The following is a 20,994-nucleotide window of genomic DNA, read 5'->3' on the forward strand; positions in this document are numbered from 1 at the left end:
CCTCTAGAACTGCTTTCAAAACATGAACTATAAACCTCTACTTTTCATTTTCAAACCATACACTTTCAATTACATTATTTTTTTTTCCACAATTCATGTAATGTTACACACCTTTTCTAAAATACACCAGTCCCTATCATTTATAAGGATTTATTTTCAGTCTTCATCAGTGACACTTTCTTCACATATAATAGAAATCACTATAACTTTTTAAACGACAATGCTAACGCGGTAAAAATAACCCTTCATTTGCTTTCCTTTAAGAATGCACACTATGTACCCCACGCATGCGTTTCTTAATCTTTGTATTTGGCAGCGAATACCGACCTTGAATCGGAAGACATGAACAAGACCGCCATTGTCACATTTAAAACTGAACGTTGCATCTGCTCACACACATATCTTTCACTAAGCTAACATTCACAGAAAACAGCATTGATCTAAAAAAAAATTGACCTTGCTTTACAACTCCCTCAAATCACTCCCTTATTTTTTAACGCATCCTCCAGTTCAAAAAAAGCTACTTTTTTAATAACCACTAAGCAATATATAAGTGACTAGACTCCTAGAAAATGTATCAAGTCATTCTGCTCCTCTCCACTGCATAGCCGGCGACCTAATTCTGTGGAGTTGCTATACAACCAGCGGTGCTGTGCCGTTTCCTTTACCATCTTGGGAAATTCAAAATGGATGTCCCTCCTGCCTTCGCAAACGAGCCGGGCCACTTAGAACTATTTCGACAGAGAATGCTTCTGTACTACGGCACCTTACCACTCTCAACTTTGAATACTTCATATCGATTATCATTTCGATATTCGTATTTCACCTGTGTGCAGCCTGTATTTCATTGCCTGAGCTGTGATTTCACGTGGGCCCTGGATTTATGTCTCTGCAATTTGGTACCTCCTGAACCGAATTACAATCACCTCATGAATCCGTTACTTGATCATGAACAGCTTTGTTACAACGGAGGGTTTATGGCCTTTGCAGCGATACAAGGAGTTCTGGGTCATTGGAATATATTCGCAGCGGCGCAAGATTTCCTAACAGAGAGCTACATCGAAAACCCACTGAGCTGCCCAATGATGGTAAAAGACGCTCCAATAATGACAGATCATGAATGCTCCTTTGATCTTCTCAATTGGATGGCTGACATGTTTTCAGATGATAACAATGATTTCCTGTTAGAAGCACTTGCTGCATACTTTGCCTACACAATGGACGGTTAACTCTTTCCTAACAGCGAGCTACATCGAAAACCCACCGACCTGCACTCTGATGGTAAAAGAGGCTCCGATTATAACAGATTATCAGTACTGCTTTACTCTTTTCCATTGGATAGCTGACATACTTTCAAATGATAAAACTGATTTCCTGTTACAAGCAGAAGCTACCTATTTTGCCTAAACAATGCTTCAATAACTCTCAAACAAGCCATTGACGTCCTCATTTCCTTTTGGTTTTCTATATTCTTCACGTTCTTTTCCATATTTTCTTTTGAAGAACAGACCTATTTGCTTTACTAACAGTGGACATTATAATTTCGTGTTGTTTGACAGCTGATTCATAAAGTAATGATGTATAACCACTTGCATTTTCATATATCGTTCCTAAACTGAAAGGCCAGAAACCTTCTTCCATTTATTAAAATATAATATACTTCCTTATAAGACTGTACAATGTTTTTTTCCAACTATATTAATTTTTCTTCAACTATAGCGTTTGTATTCCATGTACTACTGACAATACCAATTACTGTGTTTTTTGCAATTTCTGTACTCATATTACATAATGATTTGCCTTTAAAACAGTACATTTCTAAATAAACATTTCAAATATTCACGGTTTCTCTTTTAATCCATAATCTCAACTGAAATGATTTCATATTGAAAAACTATTCATGGGTGCCACATAACCTTAACTGTAGTCACTGAGGACCTTATTTATGAAGACCTTCCGCCGCCAGTGCCTCATTTTTTAAAATGGGAAAAAGTAACGCACCGGTGGCGCAAGGCCTTCATAAATAAAGTCCTGAATGTTTTCTTTTCTCGACCTCACTTACTGATACTAGAACCTGCAAGCCAATTACGGCCCGTGAACTCTTCTTAGTAGGTCGCGCACCGTAAAGACAGTTATACCACTGTTAACATTTTTTTTTTCTGTTACTAAGCACCGACACAGTTCCGCTTCACTCAGAGTTAATCACTGCTCCCACGCTTCTACAGGCCAAACGCTATGTCGTATTTCTCTCCTTATCACCCTTTCATCTCCACAATAACAAACAGTTGCCTGCCTGCCACCAGAGAACAGACTCAGATGCAGAGGCCCCAAAGAGTGAACCCATCACCAACTGCCATCTCCGGCTGTTTCCATGGTTACACCTCATTCTGCACCTTGCTGAAGGCACAGGTCAAAAGTTCATGTCTTAACGTTCTACAACAAACTAAGAACACTATTTTCCCTCCAGAAACACCTGCCAATACACAGCTCTGTTACATATCTTGTTTTTTCACACCAAATAGTACTTTTCATTTAACATAAACATTAACCTGTTAAATCTCCACTTGTTACAATCAACCAATCATTTTTATTTTTTAAACCACACCCAGCCTCTTCCTTTTTCTTTATTTAGAATTTCAACTTCTAACTACCATTCCACTTCCAGAACCGATCGGAGGACGACTACAAATCCCTTGAAAATGAAGGTCTGGCTAATAGGACACAGTTATATTCACTGGAGTGAAAAATATGCAGTAAGCAGACGAATTTGCAACCTCAGCTTACCAAATGTACACATAACATGGATTTCCAAAAGAGGATTGAAATGTCACCAATTGATTCCATTGGTGAAAACTTTTATGCATCTCCCAGAACCAGACCATATAATTGTGCACTGTGGTGGGAACGATCTAGGCACAATCAACGGGGTAGGTCTGGAAATGCTTCTAAAAGACACCTTTCGACAATTGATGACACTTTTTCCTCAATCTGCCTTGGTATATTCCAATATATGCCAAAGACAGAAATGGAATTGGTCCAATCAACATTGTGCACAATTTGAGAAAGCAAGGAGACATGTAAATAAATCTGTTTCTGCGTTCCTCAGAGATTATAGCATGGGTTCTATTTACCACAACAACTTGCGATACCACATGCAAGACGTCTATAGGAGAGACGGTGTTCATTTCACGAATGAGGGAAACAGAATCTTCCTCTGCAACATCAGGCTCTGCATCGGTACTTACTTATAGATGCAGAAAACACTCAAGTAACACAAGGGCTCTTTTCAGAGCCACCTTATATCTAAGCACTCAAACTTCTGATTTATCTCCATTTTCACACTCTTGTAAATAGGTGTGCGCGACCGGGTGCGCGCACCCCGTATTTTATTTCGAGGGAAAATGATATCTTTTCGCGTTTAAGGGCATTACTGCACACCCCGAGAAAAGCTACGCAGCAAAACAATCTCTAACTTCTCCCCTTTCCATGTTTCAACGCTTTGAAATGAACAATATATTTACTCGCAATGACAAAATGGCGGACAAAACTTCCTGATTTCGTTCGAATCGAACGTTAACAGACGTCACGCAGCCCAAAAAAATTCCGCTCACGCGCAGCCGATTGGGTGCGCGCACGTGTGCGCGCCTATAGATATATAATTGACTTTAACTTTAATTTTCTCAACAACTACTGAACGGATTTACACCATTCCAAAAAAAGCGTAATCTGCGAACAAGACTCTACAGTTTTGGCAAATTTCTTATAAATCCATTCAGCCGTTCGACCTGTAGCCGAGTCTAAAGGTCCTATGGAAAATAACATGGAGAAAACACGTTTTGGGACCCCCCTTATATCTCAGCCCCCACTTGACCAATCCCCCCCAAACTTTCAGGGAAGGAGCGCAGCGGACCGAGCCATCTTCTATGAGAAATTCGCTAAGATTCTTCAACCAGGGCCAAAGTTATTCCAAATAGAATGTTGAGGATTTCCTATGGAAAACAATCCTAACTATAACTACCTACTGGCGACCGCCAGTAGGTAATATATATATATATATATATATATATATATTAAGGGTGGGCAGAACTCAAGGAGTTCTACTCTGAAGAATTCCGCAGTTATCTAAAAACTATGTGAAATTCTGCAGAATTGCAGGTGCAGTGAAATGCTGTCCATGCAAAATGGTTTTATTTGTTTAAACTGTTACATTATCTCTGAACTTTTCACCTAGCCATAATGTTATCTTTTGTTTTTTCAGTGAATATATATCTATATATATCTACATCGATATCTATATATCTATATCTATATATATGTATATCTATCTATCTGTCTATATTAGGGGTGGGCAGAACTATAGGAGTTATACTCTGCAGAATTGCGACGAGTTATCTAAAACCTAAGTGAAATTCTGCAGAGTTGCAGGTGCAACGAAATGCTAGCCCCCGGTCCTAAATAATGCAAGGCACTCCAAAGCACCGAATCCCATATCATTGCCATCTGAAACAGAGCTCAGGAGTGCATACCAGTAATAAACCAGAGATTTATCAATAAAGCAACACCTGTCCCCATAAACCTAGAGCTCATTGCGAGTAACAGGTTCAAACTCACTGGTATTTGTGCATGCCCTGTTTTCTCCCTTTCAGTACATTTCTGCAGCACGCTGCAGGTATACAGCAACATATGAACATGTTCACATGGTGACCTGGAGTGCCCGCAGAACCACCAGCTAACTTACTAGCATAAATGACTTTTCTATTCACAGAGGCGAATGGCGGTGGATATTGCAAGACCCGGTGGCTCATGTTTGTTTGCAAAGATTAGCGTATGAAATAAGAATGTACCTGTATATGTTTGAAATATAATTCTGCAGCGTGTTTTACGGGCATAATGGGCTTCGCGTTTCCATGTACCTACTCACTGGCCACCACAATCTGTTACCTGGCATTGCAGGGACAGGCAAATAGTAAGAGTATTTGGAACTATTAAAAAGTAATGGTGAATGTGTAATTTATTTACTTTTTCAGTCACCATCACAGTGCAAGGGATCCAGCAGGTTATATTGTGATGATGCTGAGCGCAGGAAGTTGAAAGTTTCAGACACGCTCCTCAGCGGTTAAGCCTAGTGGGAGTCACTGACTCCGCCCTTGCCTGGATTAAATCCTTCTTGGAGGGAAGATCCTTCCAGGTGTCGGATGGTACTTCCACCTCCAAAGCTCTACCCATGCAGTGTGGGGTCCCCCAGGGCTCCTCCCTGAGCCTCACACTTTTTAACGTTTATATGTCCCCCCTTGAGGACGTTATCACCCCCTTCGGCGTCAAAACAGTGATGTATGCTGACAACACACAGCTGGTGGTCTCCATTAATCAATCCAATACCAGCCTCGAAAATCTGTCCAGGTGTCTAGAAGGAGTCTCCCAATGGATGTGTGACTCTCGACTAAAACTCAATGGAGACAAATCTGAGATCCTCCTCCTCACAAACTTCCAACTAACCTCTCCCGGCCTCCCTGTATGGGAACCTACCCTACCCCAAAACCAGAGGTCAAAAGTCTGGGCATCTGGCTCGACCAGGAACTAAATTTCAAAACCCAGGCCAGGAAAACCTCAGGGACCTGCTTTGGCCTTATCCGCATGGCCCAAAAGATACTCCACCTGATCCCCCTCCAGTCCAGGAAGCTACTGATGCAGGGGTTGGTCAACTCCAGGCTAGACTATGGTAACGTCCTGTACCTGGGAGCCCCGGCATCAGTCGTCCAGAAACTTCAGGTGGCTCAAAACGCGGCAGCCAGAATCCTGACAGGTACCAAAGCAAGGTGCTCGGGAAAACCAGCACTCAAAAGCCTGCATTGGCTACCAGTAAAGGAGCAAATTACCTTCAAGACGCTGTGCATCTCGCACAAGATCATGCATGACAAAGGTCCCACAATCCTCAGATCGCTGATGAAACCCCACCAGTCTACCAAAAATCTAAGATCCAACTCTCTCGCCCTTGCCAGCATCCCAAGAATAAAAAAGGCAAGATCCGGCGGCCGCTTGTTTGCCTACAACGCGCCTAAACTTTGGAACACCCTCCCAGTAGCTATGAGGAGAGAACACAACCTCCTCTCATTCTGGAAGCAATTAAAAACCTGGCTCTTCCCCTAAACACCCCTTCCTCCTTACCGCCACCCCTGCCCCTCAGGAAAATAAGGTCTTGTTAGCGCTGGGATGCACAAAGGTAGCTATGCGCTCTATAAATCCTAATCCAAATCCAAAATACAAATCCAGCAGCAATGAATAAACTCAGTAAACAAAAATAAAACATACCTGTGCAGTAGTGGGAGGTGCTGGTGCTGGGAGGTGTCCTGGGGTCCTGTGGGTGTAGGTTTATGTGTTGGGCAGACTCAAGCACCCTCCCTCCAAGCCCTGGCCTGTGGGTGCTGCCAATCCAGCAGTCCTGCTGCTTCGTCTGCTTCCCTCACTCACTGCATCTTCTCGGCGTGACCCAGTCCCCAATCCAAGCTCCGGCCTCTTAGCTCCAGCCAATAACTTCACTTTAAAACACCAGCAGCCATTCACAAGCACTCTCTCACTGTTGAAGTAATCAGTATGATCAATGTGAGCACAAGATAAGGATTGCAAATAGAATGTACTTAAGAAATACTATGCAGTGTGCAATGGGGAATACCTGCCTCTAAAAAATGTCAGAATGTTCCCCTCATTTTACAATGACACGGACGGCTCCCGAAATCGTCATACGTGTCGTCATAGATGTGATCACTGTTCTTCTTGTTGTGGTGGGCAGCGGATGCCATTAAACTCCACCAAGAGGTGGTTGTGGAGTTGTTGCAGAAGTCTGCGCTCCAAGTTTCTGTACTACTAATGAATGTTACTATTTATAACATTTGTCATGAACTATACACTGACAAATGATCCCTGCTATGTACGTGTATGGTAGTGCTTTGCTAACAGACTCACCTCTTTGCTCACAACTTTCTCCAGGATAAATATTAATTTTACTAGTGGTTTGTAATACAGTGGCCTATCCACTAACACATATCTACTGGTTGTATGTTGTAGTGGCTTGTAAAAATCTGATATTTGCACTAAAACCTCTTTCAAGGTTCATAAATGGTGCTGTTTTGGTTTGAAATAAACTAGCCTCTACAGACAGACGTTTTACTATGGTTATTAGTGTTTCCAGTAGTGGTTAGAAAATACAGGATCAGCCACTGAGAACTGTCTCTACCGTCATATGTAAGTGCAGTAATTGATAAGATTACAGTGAGCTCTGCGCTGTACGCCTTTCACCTGTGTATTTTCTTACATTTTAAAAAATCTAAATGGAATGTTATGAAGTATATTGAAGTTTACTTTGCTGTATAATGCCATCATTGATGTAATTTGAAATGTCATCAATATTGTCATCAGTGATGTCATTGACCATGTCATTAGAGATGTAATATGTGAGATCACGTGCAGTGCATCACAGGGGCATAAGTTGTAGTTCACAGTTTTTTTAAATATAAATTCTACTACAATTTAAGCTGGAAGTTCAATTAAATATTATACATTTTTATAAGTTTATAAATACATTTTATTCACACATTTTTTATTATACATTTTAAAATTAACAGTTAACAAATGAACATAACATGACTTATGTAAACTTTTTAGAAATGCAATGCACAGTGTTTCTTTTTTTTCTACTCATTTTATAGATCTGTGGATCCACTGTGATGCCACCCAAATCTCTCCACCCGTCCACATTGAAAACCATATCCTAAATCAGTTATTTCGTTTTCAAATCTCTCTGAAGACAATCTCGAAAGCACAGCTTTATTGTATTTTTGGCTTTCCTTCAAAAGAAGAGAGTATCAAAGTTAAGATGTCTTCTGCTGAAGATAGAAGAGAATGGAATGAGCAGGAGGAAGAATAAGAACACTTATCACCTCCAATGAATTTATCCGATGTTTGCAAATATTTCTCTATCACTTCAGGAGAAAAGAAAAGTCTTGCAAAACTCATCCAATACACTCAATGCAGCAAAAAACTGTCTTAAAATTCAGTTTTTTTTCTTTTCGGAGTTGTATATAGTGCAAACTTTACCCAAAAGTTTCAGAGTGCTTTACATGAGCACCAGTTGTGTTACAGACAGATATAATTAACAAACAGAGGGGGGAGAGAGAGAAAAGGAAATCAGAATGGAGTTGTTCTCCCTAGGCATAGATAAATAAACAAATAAAATCCACTCCTTGAGTCTTTAGGTGTATCCTCCACAGTGGGGAACACCTTTCTTGTTTTTAGGTCCCCTCACACACCAACAGGCCCCTTGGTGTCATGCTTCATCATCGGGGTCATCGTACCCCTCTACGGGGTAGAGCGTCCTGCAACCTACGGATACGTGTGAGCACTTGGTAGACTATGTGTGGTGTGGGTGAGGGTTTTTTTTGTATGTGAGTGTTTTGTGGGGTTTAAGAAAAATAGTGAAGGTTAAAAAGAACCTGGCTCGTGGGGTGACTAAAGAATATTTAATAAGCCCCCGAGCTGGTGCTATTAAAATATAGTCTACCAAGTGCTCCCACATATCCGTAGGTCGCAGCACGCCGTACCCCGTAGAGGGGTACGATGACCCCGATGATGAAGCATGACACCAAGGGGCCTGTTGGTGTGTGAGGGGACCTAAAAACAAGAAAGGTGTTCCCCACTGTGGAGGATACACCTAAAGACTCAAGGAGTGGATTCTATTTGTTTATTTATTTATGTGTTACAGACAGACACATTCATTTTTTTTGGGCAAGGGGAGATTGAGTAATTTGCCCAGAATCACAGGATGTTGAGTGTCACTGACGAGACTCGATCCCGGTTCCCTGAGCATTTAGGTTTACCGCTCTAGGTGTAAGGCCACATCATCTACTTTCATACTGTGAAAAAGTATTCACATGACTCATCCTCTGTTTTGAAACTCATGACAATCATACATACAAGGACATATCAGAGGATGATAAGACAGGGGAGATGTTGCATCATCATAAGCAGTTGGACTATTTGTGGGACCCTTAGCAACTGACCAGGTGCTTACCATCCCTGCTGTTTCACCAAAACTGTAAGACATGATCAATCATTGTCACAAATGTCAAATTCCAGTTGCACTAACTATATCATCTGTTGCCTAGTTTAAGGAAGCTATCAAGAAGCATAATTCTCCAAAATCATAATCACCTCACAGTTACATCTTCCATTCCTCTTTAAACACCTGCACACATCTAAAAAGCAAATATAGAATACATTTAATTTGAGATTACATACTGTTAGCTTACATACTATAAGAAGTGAGTAGCTACATAAGAGATTATGTCAATGTTTAGGAGGCGGTTTAGGAGGTTGTGCAAGTGTCTGAGTATGGGCATATAAATGGTTATACGAGTGGCTGTACAGGTGGGTGACTAGGTGTGCGAGTGGTTCAATGGATATGTAAGTGAGTGTATCAATTCCTCTGCTGGGTTGTCACTGGATATGTAAGTAGCAGTGTTGGTGTGTGACTGGGCATGCTAGAGACTGTATGGGTGTGAAAATAGATGTGAAAGTAGCTATATGGATTGGTAACTGGATGTTTTAGTGGGTGTTTGGGTGCATAGCTGTGTATGGAAGTGGGTCTGTTAGTGGGCAGATATTTAAGTGATTTGTGGGTGTGTGAATGTATGTGTAAGTGCCTCTGTCCCTGTCTGACTGTGTGTGGGTGTTACTCAACAACTTAAAAGACTGCATCCTGTTCTATGAGTAATTATCATCTACACACTCTAAACACCAAGGCTCTTTTCACAGCCAATCTTTTTCCCAAACACTTGTTATTTTTTTCTCAAAATAATATTTCTAATTTCTCACACAGATCCAAGGAACTGCTGCAACTCCTCAGCCAAATAAGGGGTCTGTCTGTTTTATAGCAGGAGGATCTGTGATGGATGCATGGATCCATCCCCAACCAAAAGTACACATTCAATACAAAACACACAGACATTTAATACAGTGGGTGAATGAGAGTGTATGTGAATGGCTTTATGGGTGTGTGAATTTTTATGTGGGGGTGTAAGAGAGGGTGTGAGTGGGTGTAGGGGTGCCCGAGTGGGTCTGTAGTGAGTGTGTGGGTTGTTCTCTGAGTCGCTGAGCGTATTCTTTAATGACTGTATGAGTATATGAGAGGGTTTTTTAGTGGCTATAAGGATGTGTGACTGGATGTGTGAGTGTCTGTATGGGTGTGTGAGTGTTATTCTGGGTTTGTGAGTGGGTGTGGAGTGATTGTATGGGTGTTTGAGTGGGTTTGTGAGTGGTTGTGTGGGTGTGAAACTGGGTATATGAGTGTGTAATGGGTGGGTGCATGAGTGGGTGCATAAGTGGCTGTGTGGGTCTCTGAGTGTGTTTGAGTGGCTGTATGGGTGTGTGTGTCTGTACCATTGAAATTTCATTTTCAGGAATTCGGGGCCAGATCCCTGTAAAACTTCATGAACCAGGCACAAAGCCTTGAACTGAATCCTTTTTTTGATAGGCATCCAGTGTAGTTTTTTAATCTGAGCTGAGATTGAGGCAAATTTTGAAGTACCTGTATTCAATCTAGCTGCAGCATTTTGAGGAAGCTGCAGTTTATGCAAGGACAGGTATAGCCTGTTACAATATTCTAACCTTGACATGGCAAGTGAGGTGATTACTGTTTGAATACTGTATTTTGGTAGAAAAGGTATTATTTCCCTACATGTTCCGAGAGTGTAGGGGGTGGAGGAAATCACTGCATTCACCTGGTCTTTGAAATTGAGTTTGTTGTCAATGCAAACTCCAAGGTTTTTTATCTTGTACCTTGGGGCAGGAAGGGGACCAAGGGAAACAGGCCACCAGGTCGGGGTCCAGAAGCTAGGGTCATTACCAAACAATATCACTTCCGTTTTTTTGGAGTGTAGCTTCAGGCAGTTTTGTGCCATCCAGCCGCCTATAGCTGACATGCACTCTTTAAGACATGTTGATGTCTTCATCTCTGCCCCTGGCAGCAGTGACACCGCGATTTGGATGTCATCAGCATAAGAGGTTAAAGAGAAACCGAAGGATTCAATGAGCGGGCCAGTGATGAAACATAGGTATTACAGAGCATCGGGCTCAACAAGGAGCCCTGAGGCACTCTACAGGGCAGGGTGAAAGGTTTAGAAGAGAAAACCCTAATAGCGACTTCTGTTTGAAAGAAAGGATTTCAGCAATCTCCAGGCATTGCCCTGAATTCCAATCTCCTTCAGAGGTGTGTGGGTGTATGAGACAGTGTGTGAGTGGGTCTGTGAGTGTGTCTATGTGTTTTCTTAATTTGTTTCTGGATTCATGGATCCACCACGGATTCACACAGGGGCTGTGCTAAGCATCCCCAGATCCTTGTGCATGGAAAAAACATTTTGACTCGATTTCTTCCACATGAAGGGCCCCTCACAAACCCCTCAATCCGTCCCATGGGGTAAGGATACCTCTACCCGACCTCTTGCATCCTATTTTTACTTTATTCCCCCCCCCCCCTCAGTACCCTGTTTTACAATTCCAAAACAGCAGCTGCAACTTTTCTTTCAGGTTAAGGCCAGCGGATCATGGCATTGCTGTTGGGGAGTGGATCCGTGGATCAACCGTAGTGGATCTGCAGAGAATCTGCGTTTCTAGATATTAATAAATCTTCTTCCTTTAATAACTCCAAAACTTCTGAAAAGATCTACAGAGAATTACAAAAAGCTCTTTTTCTGAACCAAAATCTAGCTTTCTATAGCTCACTATGCTATATTAGGATTGTAAATTATGAACTGCAAGGGTCAAATTAATCTCTTTAACAAAGAAGTAACCCACTGAGATATCCACATTAAATAGTCTACATACAAAGTCTGTGATCTACATGTTGTGCCTTGTGCCTTACAACAGGCATATTAACCCTTCATTCTACTTTAGGTTGAGCCAAAACTGTGCCTAAAAAAAAATCAGACCTCTCCAGCAAGTGCATTAACTATCAGAGTTATCTCTTATCATTATCCCTGGAACTTGCTGGGCACACAGAGATTTCTGCAGCAGTTAAGGTAGCTTAACTCCATGAGATATCTTCAAATGCAGCTTGTTTGTCAGCAGCTAAGTAAATCAGGAGAGATTTACTGTTACATTTATCCTTGTTGTCAATTTCTTTGAGGCAGGGTTTTTCAACATTTAAGGTATATATTGACTGCCAGTCTCTTCTTTCCATGACTCCACCCACTCATGACTCCACCCTTTTTCTGCTGCCACGCCTAGACTCGCAATTTATGGGATCCCACAGTATTTGTGTCGGTCTCCAGCACTGCTCATCATCATGAACCGCAGAATTCCTGAAGTGTGTTTTCCCTGGAGGCCACAGCAGTCTGTCTGTTTTTTTCTCTTCCCGGAGATTAGCTGCGACACAGACTGAAAGGAAATCTTTGTGGGTACAGATATATAATAAAGAAGTTCGTTTCAAACCCACTGTGAGCTGCAGTCCACATTTCACACATCTCTAAGAACCACTGACATACCAGTTAATTTACAGAATTGATGATTTTATGGAAATGTAATAGTTGCGAGGAGACCGAGCAAGCAATCCTCCCAAACAGCTGCGAGCAGCGCGTTGGATGACAGACGGAGTTTATTTTCCGCCTGTAATTGTGGGGATGTATTTCATCTTTCGACGTTCTGATAAATAATGGCAACGCTTACAAGAAGTAAGAGCTGAGCAATTTATTTGTATGTAAACCAGAATGCGAGTTAACATAGAATGAAGTCTGCAGATTTAAACCTGGTGGTACATTATGAGAGATTGTGGTTTGCAAATAAAAAAAAAACTAGCATTGTTCTCAATATTATGCCACTGAAGTGTGCTGCGAACATGTGATTTGGAGAAAAACAAACATAATGTTGACTTTGGTGTGAACAGGCTTTGACAATGCCAAAAGGAATGGCTTTATAGAACCAAAGCATGCACATATCATATAATTGTATGTTTTAGCTTATTAAAGCCAGGCACACTTCCAGATTCACACCTACACTTCCAGATTCACACCGACCCCAAGACCACCCTTAGAGGAACGCTCATCTACAGACCCCTGGGCCCACACACACAATTCAGCGAAACCATCGCCGACTTCATCAGCCCACACGCCCTAGCCTCACCAGAATACATCCTCCTAGGGGACCTGAACTTCCACCTGAAGAAAAACAGCGACAACAACACCACCACCCTGCTCGACAACCTCGCCAACCTTGGACTCAAGCAATTGGTGAACACCCCCACCAACCTCGCTGGCCACATGCTCGACCCCACCTTCTCTGCCAGCAACCACGTCTCCTTCAGCCACTCCACCGGACTACACTGGACCGGACACAGATGCAACCACTTCACCTTCAAAGAGAATACATCCCACCACCGCACGCAACAGATCCCCCGCAGATGCTGGATCAAAATCACCACAGACCAGCTCTTCTCATCGCTGAGCCAGAACCCGCCAGCCAACACCGCAGACACCAACGATGCAGCCCACAACCTCGCACAGTGGATCCCCAACTGCGCCAACGACCTCGCACCACTGAAGAACCCCCCAGGCATGACCGGCAACAGTAAAACCTCATGGTTCACAGACGCCCTCAAAGAATCAAAGAAATCCTGCCGAACCCTCGAAAAAACCTGGTGCCACGAACGAACTACAGAGAACATGACAGCCCTTAAAAACGCCACCCGCAAACACCACCAGCTGATTCGCACCACCAAAAGGACATCGTTCAAAGAGCGACTAGACAACAACAGCCACAACAGCAAGGAACTCTTCAACATCGTCAAAGCGCTCTCCAACCCCAGCTCCAGCAACAACAACATCACACCGTCACAAGAACTCTGCAACTCCCTCGCCACGTTCTTCCACCGAATGATCGCCGATATACACGACAGCTTCAGCCCCAGACTCCGCCTCCAGTCACAGAACCAGCGACCCCCACCACCACCCTCAGCGCCTGGACCCCCATCAGCCCTGAAGACACCACCAACGTCATGAACTCCATCCACTCCGGCTCCCCCTCTGACCCATGCCCCCATCATATCTTCAACAAAGCCGACACCATCATCGCACCCCATCTCCGGAACTTCATAAACATCTCGTTCACGTCAACCGCCTTCCCCGAGAGCTGGAAGCACGCGGAAATCAACACCCTTCTGAAAAAAACCCACAGCAGACCCCAAAGACCTCAAGAACTTCCGCCCCATCTCTCTTCTTCCCTTCCCTGCTAAAGTCATTGAGAAGACCGTCAATAAACAGCTGACTGCTTTCCTCAAGACAAACAACTCGCTCGACCCGTCCCAGTCAGGATTTCGAGCCAACCACAGCACCGAGACTGCCCTCATTGCAGTCACCGACGACCTCAGGACCCTGATGGACAACGGAGAAACAACCGCCCTCATCCTCCTAGACCTCTCGGCAGCTTTTGATACCGTTTGCCATCGCACCCTAATAACCCGCCTCTTCCACACTGGGATCCAAGGAAAGGCCCTGGACTGGATCACCTTGTTACTCTCCAACAGAACCCAGAGAGTCCGCCTCCCTCCCTTCCGCTCAGAAGCCACCAGCATTATCTGCGGCGTACCCCAAGGCTCCTCGCTCAGCCCAACCCTCTTCAATCAATCAATCAATCAATCAGTAAATTTATAGAGCGCGCTACTCACCTGTTGTGTTCTCAAGGGGCTACATGAGCCCCCTCGCCGCCATCGCACACAGGCACAACATCAACATCATCTCCTACGCTGATGACACCCAACTGATACACTCCCTCACCAAAGACCCAGCCACCGCCAAAACCAACCTCCAGGAAGGAATGAAAGATGTAGCAGAATGGATGAAGCTCAGTCGCCTGAAGCTGAACTCAGTCAAGAAGGAGGTCCTCATCTTCGGGCAGTCCCCATCCGCCTGGAATGACTCCTGGTGGCCCACAGCACTGGGCTACGCGCCGACACCCTTGGACCACACACGCAACCTGGGATTCATCCTGGACTCCTCCCTCACGATGATCAAGCAAGTCAACGCCGTCTCGTCCTCTTGCTTCAACACCCTACGCATGCTCCGGAAAATCTTCAGGTGGATCCCCACCGAAACCAGAAACACCGTCACCCAGGCCCTTGTCACCAGCCGACTGGACTATGGAAACGCCCTATACGCAGAAACCACCGCCAAACTTCAGAAAAGACTTCAACGCATATAGAACGCCTCCGCACGACTCATCCTCGACATCCCTCGCCACAGCCACATATCCGCCCACCTGAGAAACCTGCACTGGCTCCCCGTCAATAAGAGGATCAGGTTCAGGCTCCTCACCCACGCACACAAAGCACTCCACAACATGGGCCCCGAATACCTCAACAACCGCCTCTGGTTCTACACTCCCACCCGCCAGCTCTGCTCCGCCAGCCTCACCCTCGCCACCGTCCCACGGATTCGCAGAACCACCACCGGAGGAAGATCGTTCTCCCACCTGGCAGCCAAAACATGGAACTCCCTCCATGTTAGATGCGGGTAAAATCCTACTAAAGCAGCAGCTACAATCTCTGTCAGGGTGAGACACAAGCAAACCTCAAAATAACCTGTCCCCATACCTCTGGTAGCTAGGCAGAAAAGCAGTCAGGATTAACTTAGATGCAATGTGTAAAGTGTTTAAGCAGCAATTCAATCAGTAATAAATTGAAGACAGCACAATAACAATCCGACACCAATTTAGAAAAATAGAGTAAAATGTACTAAATTATTTGGAACCAAAAATAACAAAATTCTAAACAATATAACTGGAGATGTGCAATTTTAAAGGTTCTAAGTAATCGCAGTGCCTAAAAGCACAAAACCATAAGTGGGCTCAAAAGTACCTTAAGTCCTACTTTGTGGAGCTTTGCACGACTCCGTCAAGGATGCGACGTGCAGGAGTGCATCCGAGGAGCTGCGAGCTGCAATGTGGAGTCCTGTCGTCGATAAGGGAATTTCAATGCAAAGTCCTGCATCAAGTATGTGTTGCGCACTAGTGTCTCGAGAGAGCTGCAATATGATGTAGAGTCCTGTGTCACCATCTACAAGGGGCTTGCGATGGGAAGGCTTGCAGCGAGAATTTGTTGCTCAGTGTTGGTTCTGAGGAGACTGCGAGCTGTGAGGTCAGGCAATAGGGATGTGTCATGTGCAGTGTTTTTGATGCTGCTACAAGGAGATGAATCACGCTACATTGGTTCTGCTTTACGGGACCACAGCTGGGCTAGCAGAACACTTTTGGGCCCACTTCCAAGTATCCAGGCCTGGGGTGGCACCACTTAGGAGTAGGAATCACAGCAGGCAGAATCCAGGTGCTGGTTTCAAGGTGCTTGGAGCTTTTTCTGTCTCTGAGCCTCTGATCAGAAGACCAGCCAAGTGACTTTGGAGTCACTTGGTGTTCCTGGGTTCAAGATGCAGGTCCACCCCTTTTACACAGTCAGCAGGGCAGCAGAGTGCCAGTTAGTCTTGCATAGCAACACAGAAGTCATTCTGAGTCTATTACAGGTCTAGAGGTGTACTGAAGAGTTGGGTCTGAGGGACCAACATTTATACCTGGTGCCCACTTTAAATTAGGAGAAGTTATTGACGGTTTCCACCTCCAGAGGTGCTTGGAATTTCGTGATTTGGCCCCGGCTTGTCTGGGTTTACAATAGACATGTGTCATAACCCTTGTGAGTGTGGTCAGGCAGAATCTTTGTGGTGTGCAAGTGTGGTAGGTGGCAGCTGAAAGAGAGTTTTATTAAAATGCAAAAAATAAATAGTTACAGTCATATATGATGCGGTAACATGCACTTTATATTGAACTGATACAACATTTAAAATGTGCAAATGCAGCATGTAGCTATAATTATTTGTACTAGGTCTCAAAAATGCCTAAAGCACCTTCAGTTTATTAGTGGCTTAACCAAATGTGCTAAGATGAGCATAACATGCTTACAAATGCGACCTTACCCTGACATACTATTAAATGAAAGCTTCACATGACACTGCATAATGTTTCTGATTAATTATAATGTTTTGAACATATTTGCTAGAATGCTTTATCTTTGAATAAAATAGTTCACACGAAAATATAATGCATGAATAAGAAATGTTGACTCCTTTAACATATTTTCCAAATTTTACAATGACAAGATGTGGTGTTGAATAATATTTCATTGCAGCTAATGTTTCTATTTCCCATATTCTATTGTCATGCTAACATACAATTTATTTTATTAAGGTTTACATAAGGTTAGAAATGGAGTCATGTTCATGAAAGAAAGGAGGTATGTAAATCAAAAAGCCTCATACATAGACACAATTTAATAATGTTTCACATTTCTGTAGTCCATTATACCTAATGTCAGAAAGGGAGAGGCATGTCTGTTCCCAGAAGGATACCAAAAGCTGATTGGATGAGTGGAGAACACTAACACTTCTTTCAACATTTTATATTAGTGCGAGTTCCTAGAATAGGTTTATGCCTTTTTCCCAGACCCTTGCTGTATACACTTCCCATTTTCCCTACGCTGGATGCTAATGGCTTAATACTGAAGGCTGAATGCAGTTTTGCCGTACCTTTCAGAAATTGTTGTTGAATGCAGTTGCTACTGCTACCTCATGATTATTTTGGCTTATTGCTTGAAACTTTACTGAGTTTCATGAATCTCTCTTCATGGGAAGTTCTGCAGACATTGATTGATTGAATTTGAGCTTCATGCTCTATCTCATCTTTTGCTCTTGCGTCTTGAACTCTTTATGGGTTTCCGCTAACACCATTTTCGATCCACTCTTAGCATAAGGAGTCTTTCCTTTATAGGCTATGCTTGATGCATTGTTGATTATGATTTTTTCTAACCATAGTTTTTTAATCAAGTCTGTTAATTGACTGATAATTGAACTAACTGAATAAAGTGAATTTACCAAACTTTTTCTTTAAAAAAAAAACTTAAAATTTACACCTCACTCTCATTATTGACTAAACTTAAGATAGGTATTGTGATTATATTGTATGTGATGTTTAGTTCCTGATCTTCAAATATAAGACGGCATAGGTCTGTCGTATTGAGAGAAGTGCATACTTTCCACTGAGTGGGTATCAACCCTGTTTGAGTTGGATAAAGATGAATAACCATTTTATTTTATTTGATTCCTGCTCCAGCAAAGTCTGGTAGCGGAGTACCAGCTTACATCTTGAGAAGTGGAGCTATAAAACTCTTGTCAAATAAGAGTGATGTTAAAGTCCCAAAGTCCAAGGCCCAGAAGTTGAAGGCTGGCAAGACTCAATTTTCGAAGACAGTTGCTGTTTTGGATATGGGAGCATTAATAAGGTGATGATCTATGAATTGTGACTTCTGTGTTGTGTTTTATTGAGAAGAAAGTTGGAGTATGTGAGTTGAATCATTGGATGGATTTTTATGCTTTTTGTTTATGGTGAATAAGTTGAAGAGTTATTGGGTTTGAGGTAGCCTAATGTCCCACAATATTGAGACAATTGTAGAAGACACTTTGTAGATATTGTTGTTGAAATTATCTACTAAAGTTTCATGGTGTAGATAGTGAGGTCCCATAGACTACACATGTGAAAAAGGGATTATAATGATCTGATGTGATTGTACTAATATCAACTGATGTTGGTAGAACCTGACTGCACAAAGTGTAATGCTACATTGATTAGGGTGATTTCCCCTGGCTCCTACTAAATGAATAAGACTGTGTGTTTGGGCAACATAAGCATCAAAACTATGGGAATTACGGCCACTCATACCATCAGAATATGTTAACCCAGTTTCTGGCTAGCACACAGTGCACAATCTGGACCACTAATCCTTACAGGGTGCCTGTTGGAGTCTGCAATCTTAGAGCATGAAGACCCTAATTACCGCAAGTAAATTGTGGAAACAATATCTGCCTGTTCATTGTCATCTCAGGCATGCCCAAAGGGTGACACAAGAAGTTCAAAAATTGGCATATAAAATGTTTACTGAAGCAATTAGATTCTGGTGTAAAATATGTGTGCTCCAATGGTTGGTAGAATGAAACAGAGCATAGTAACCAGCATCACAAGAGTGGTGAAAAAGATGAATAATTCAACCATTATAGTTATTGCATTGATTAAATGAATACATATAACTGCCCTCCTACCTAGCACTACCTATCCTAGAGAGCATAGGGTGTATGCACTTCTGCCAGATACCTTGGAGAGGTCTAACTCCCCATGTACCTGTGTAGATGTTTCAGCAGGAAGCCAGTCTAGTGTAGAGAAGACTGCCACCCCTTGTAGGGTTGTATTGCGATTCAGCTGGGCTAGAATATAGGCACAGGGCGAATACAACAATCCATGGAAATGTTCCTCTGCCGAACAAAGACTTTATATAATGGAAACTGGATCCCTTTGCAGTGTGCCTGAGTTCAGATCCAGCTGTCATTGTTGATTCTACCAATTAGGAACTGTCTGCGAATAGACAACACCATGCAAGGGCAGTTTGTGCAGTGTGCTTGGTCCTTGGATAAAATGCGCAATGGTATGATAATATATATTTAGCAAAACACTTTCTGAGTTCCCCATCACATGCAAGCTCGCAAAATAATGTGACAAAAGTCATTGTCTAAAAAGGTGTCAACTTTAAACCTAAACATGCAAAAATTGGAGTCCTTTTTCATGGACCCTATTAACCTCACACCTGCACATTATATTATGACAGAGTTGGCATTACGTATATATTTGTGGCTTCGTCAATGGTGCAAGATTACCGAAAAAGAGGGTCCATGAGTTTTCCTAAATATGGTACCTTTGAACTTAGAATTATAAAAAAATTATAAAATTAAGCCACCTCCTAGATCCTCACAATACAAAACATTGAATATTTGAGAAAAGGTAGCACGAGACAGGGAAAGAGAGAAATACCAGAGTAAGACTAGAAGAGCAGTGCATAATTATGCAGATGCTCTATTGGATGAAGAACAGCAGGGATGGAGGCAAGCCATAGTCATTTGAACTATGCTATATCCAGCTATTACTACAGAGACACCAGAGAACTCTAAAAACAATAAGATAGAGGAGTGAGATAAATAAACAGATGAGAAGAAGATTGAGTCAGATAGTGATTCAGGGGTTGATCATTTGGAAGAAATGTTAGCCAGTCGTATACCACTATATGCAACCCCCCCACCACCACCACTAGTACACGTAATTGTACAACTGTAAGTGCCACAGTGGCTACTGCCCCTGTTGAACTAAGAGTAGTTCAGATTGAGAGATCTTTTCAGATATTTCAAATTACCCCATGAACTGTTAATCAGACACCAACTGTAATTTCACCGGGTGTTACTGCTTCAATTGTGACTGTTCTACCACAGACACCACAAATTGCAACAACACAAACCATGCCCAGACTAATTTTGACTGCCTCAATAAGTACTTCCCAATACCAAAAGCTCAAGGAGTGGTAGGAGGAGTGGCTGTTACAGGATTTATCCTGGCATCCCAAAATTCTCAGATTGTTGCATGGAAATTGCCTCAAGCAATTCAATCATTTAGAGATGTGGAAGACAAAGTTTTCCTCCATATTTTGAGGAAGCAGCAGGACTCGGGAAGACAGAAAGTGCAGAACAACTTACCCCAGAACCCGAAAGGGAAAGACCACTGAATGTTTCAAAACCAAAAGTCAACCTTGAAGAGATTATTACAGGATGTTTAGATCTTGATAATTAAAATCAGTATCAGGAAAAATAATTGATTTAACCTGAGTAAGGAAATTACAAGACATGCAGCAATCACAGATAATAAATTCACTAACTTGGCTCAAAAATATGATTTTGATCTATCAAAAAGATTTCATTTACAGAGAAGTTACAGAGTTCAATTAGATGATGGAGCGGTTGAGACAGTACATTCTTCAGGAATGTGTTTAGACATTGCTGATTTGGTCAAGTCAATCTGTAAATGTAGCGATTTTGAGAA

Source organism: Lissotriton vulgaris, chromosome 2_1 (genome assembly GCF_964263255.1).
Source record: "Lissotriton vulgaris chromosome 2_1, aLisVul1.2, whole genome shotgun sequence".
In the NCBI taxonomy this organism is placed as follows: domain Eukaryota; kingdom Metazoa; phylum Chordata; class Amphibia; order Caudata; family Salamandridae; genus Lissotriton; species Lissotriton vulgaris.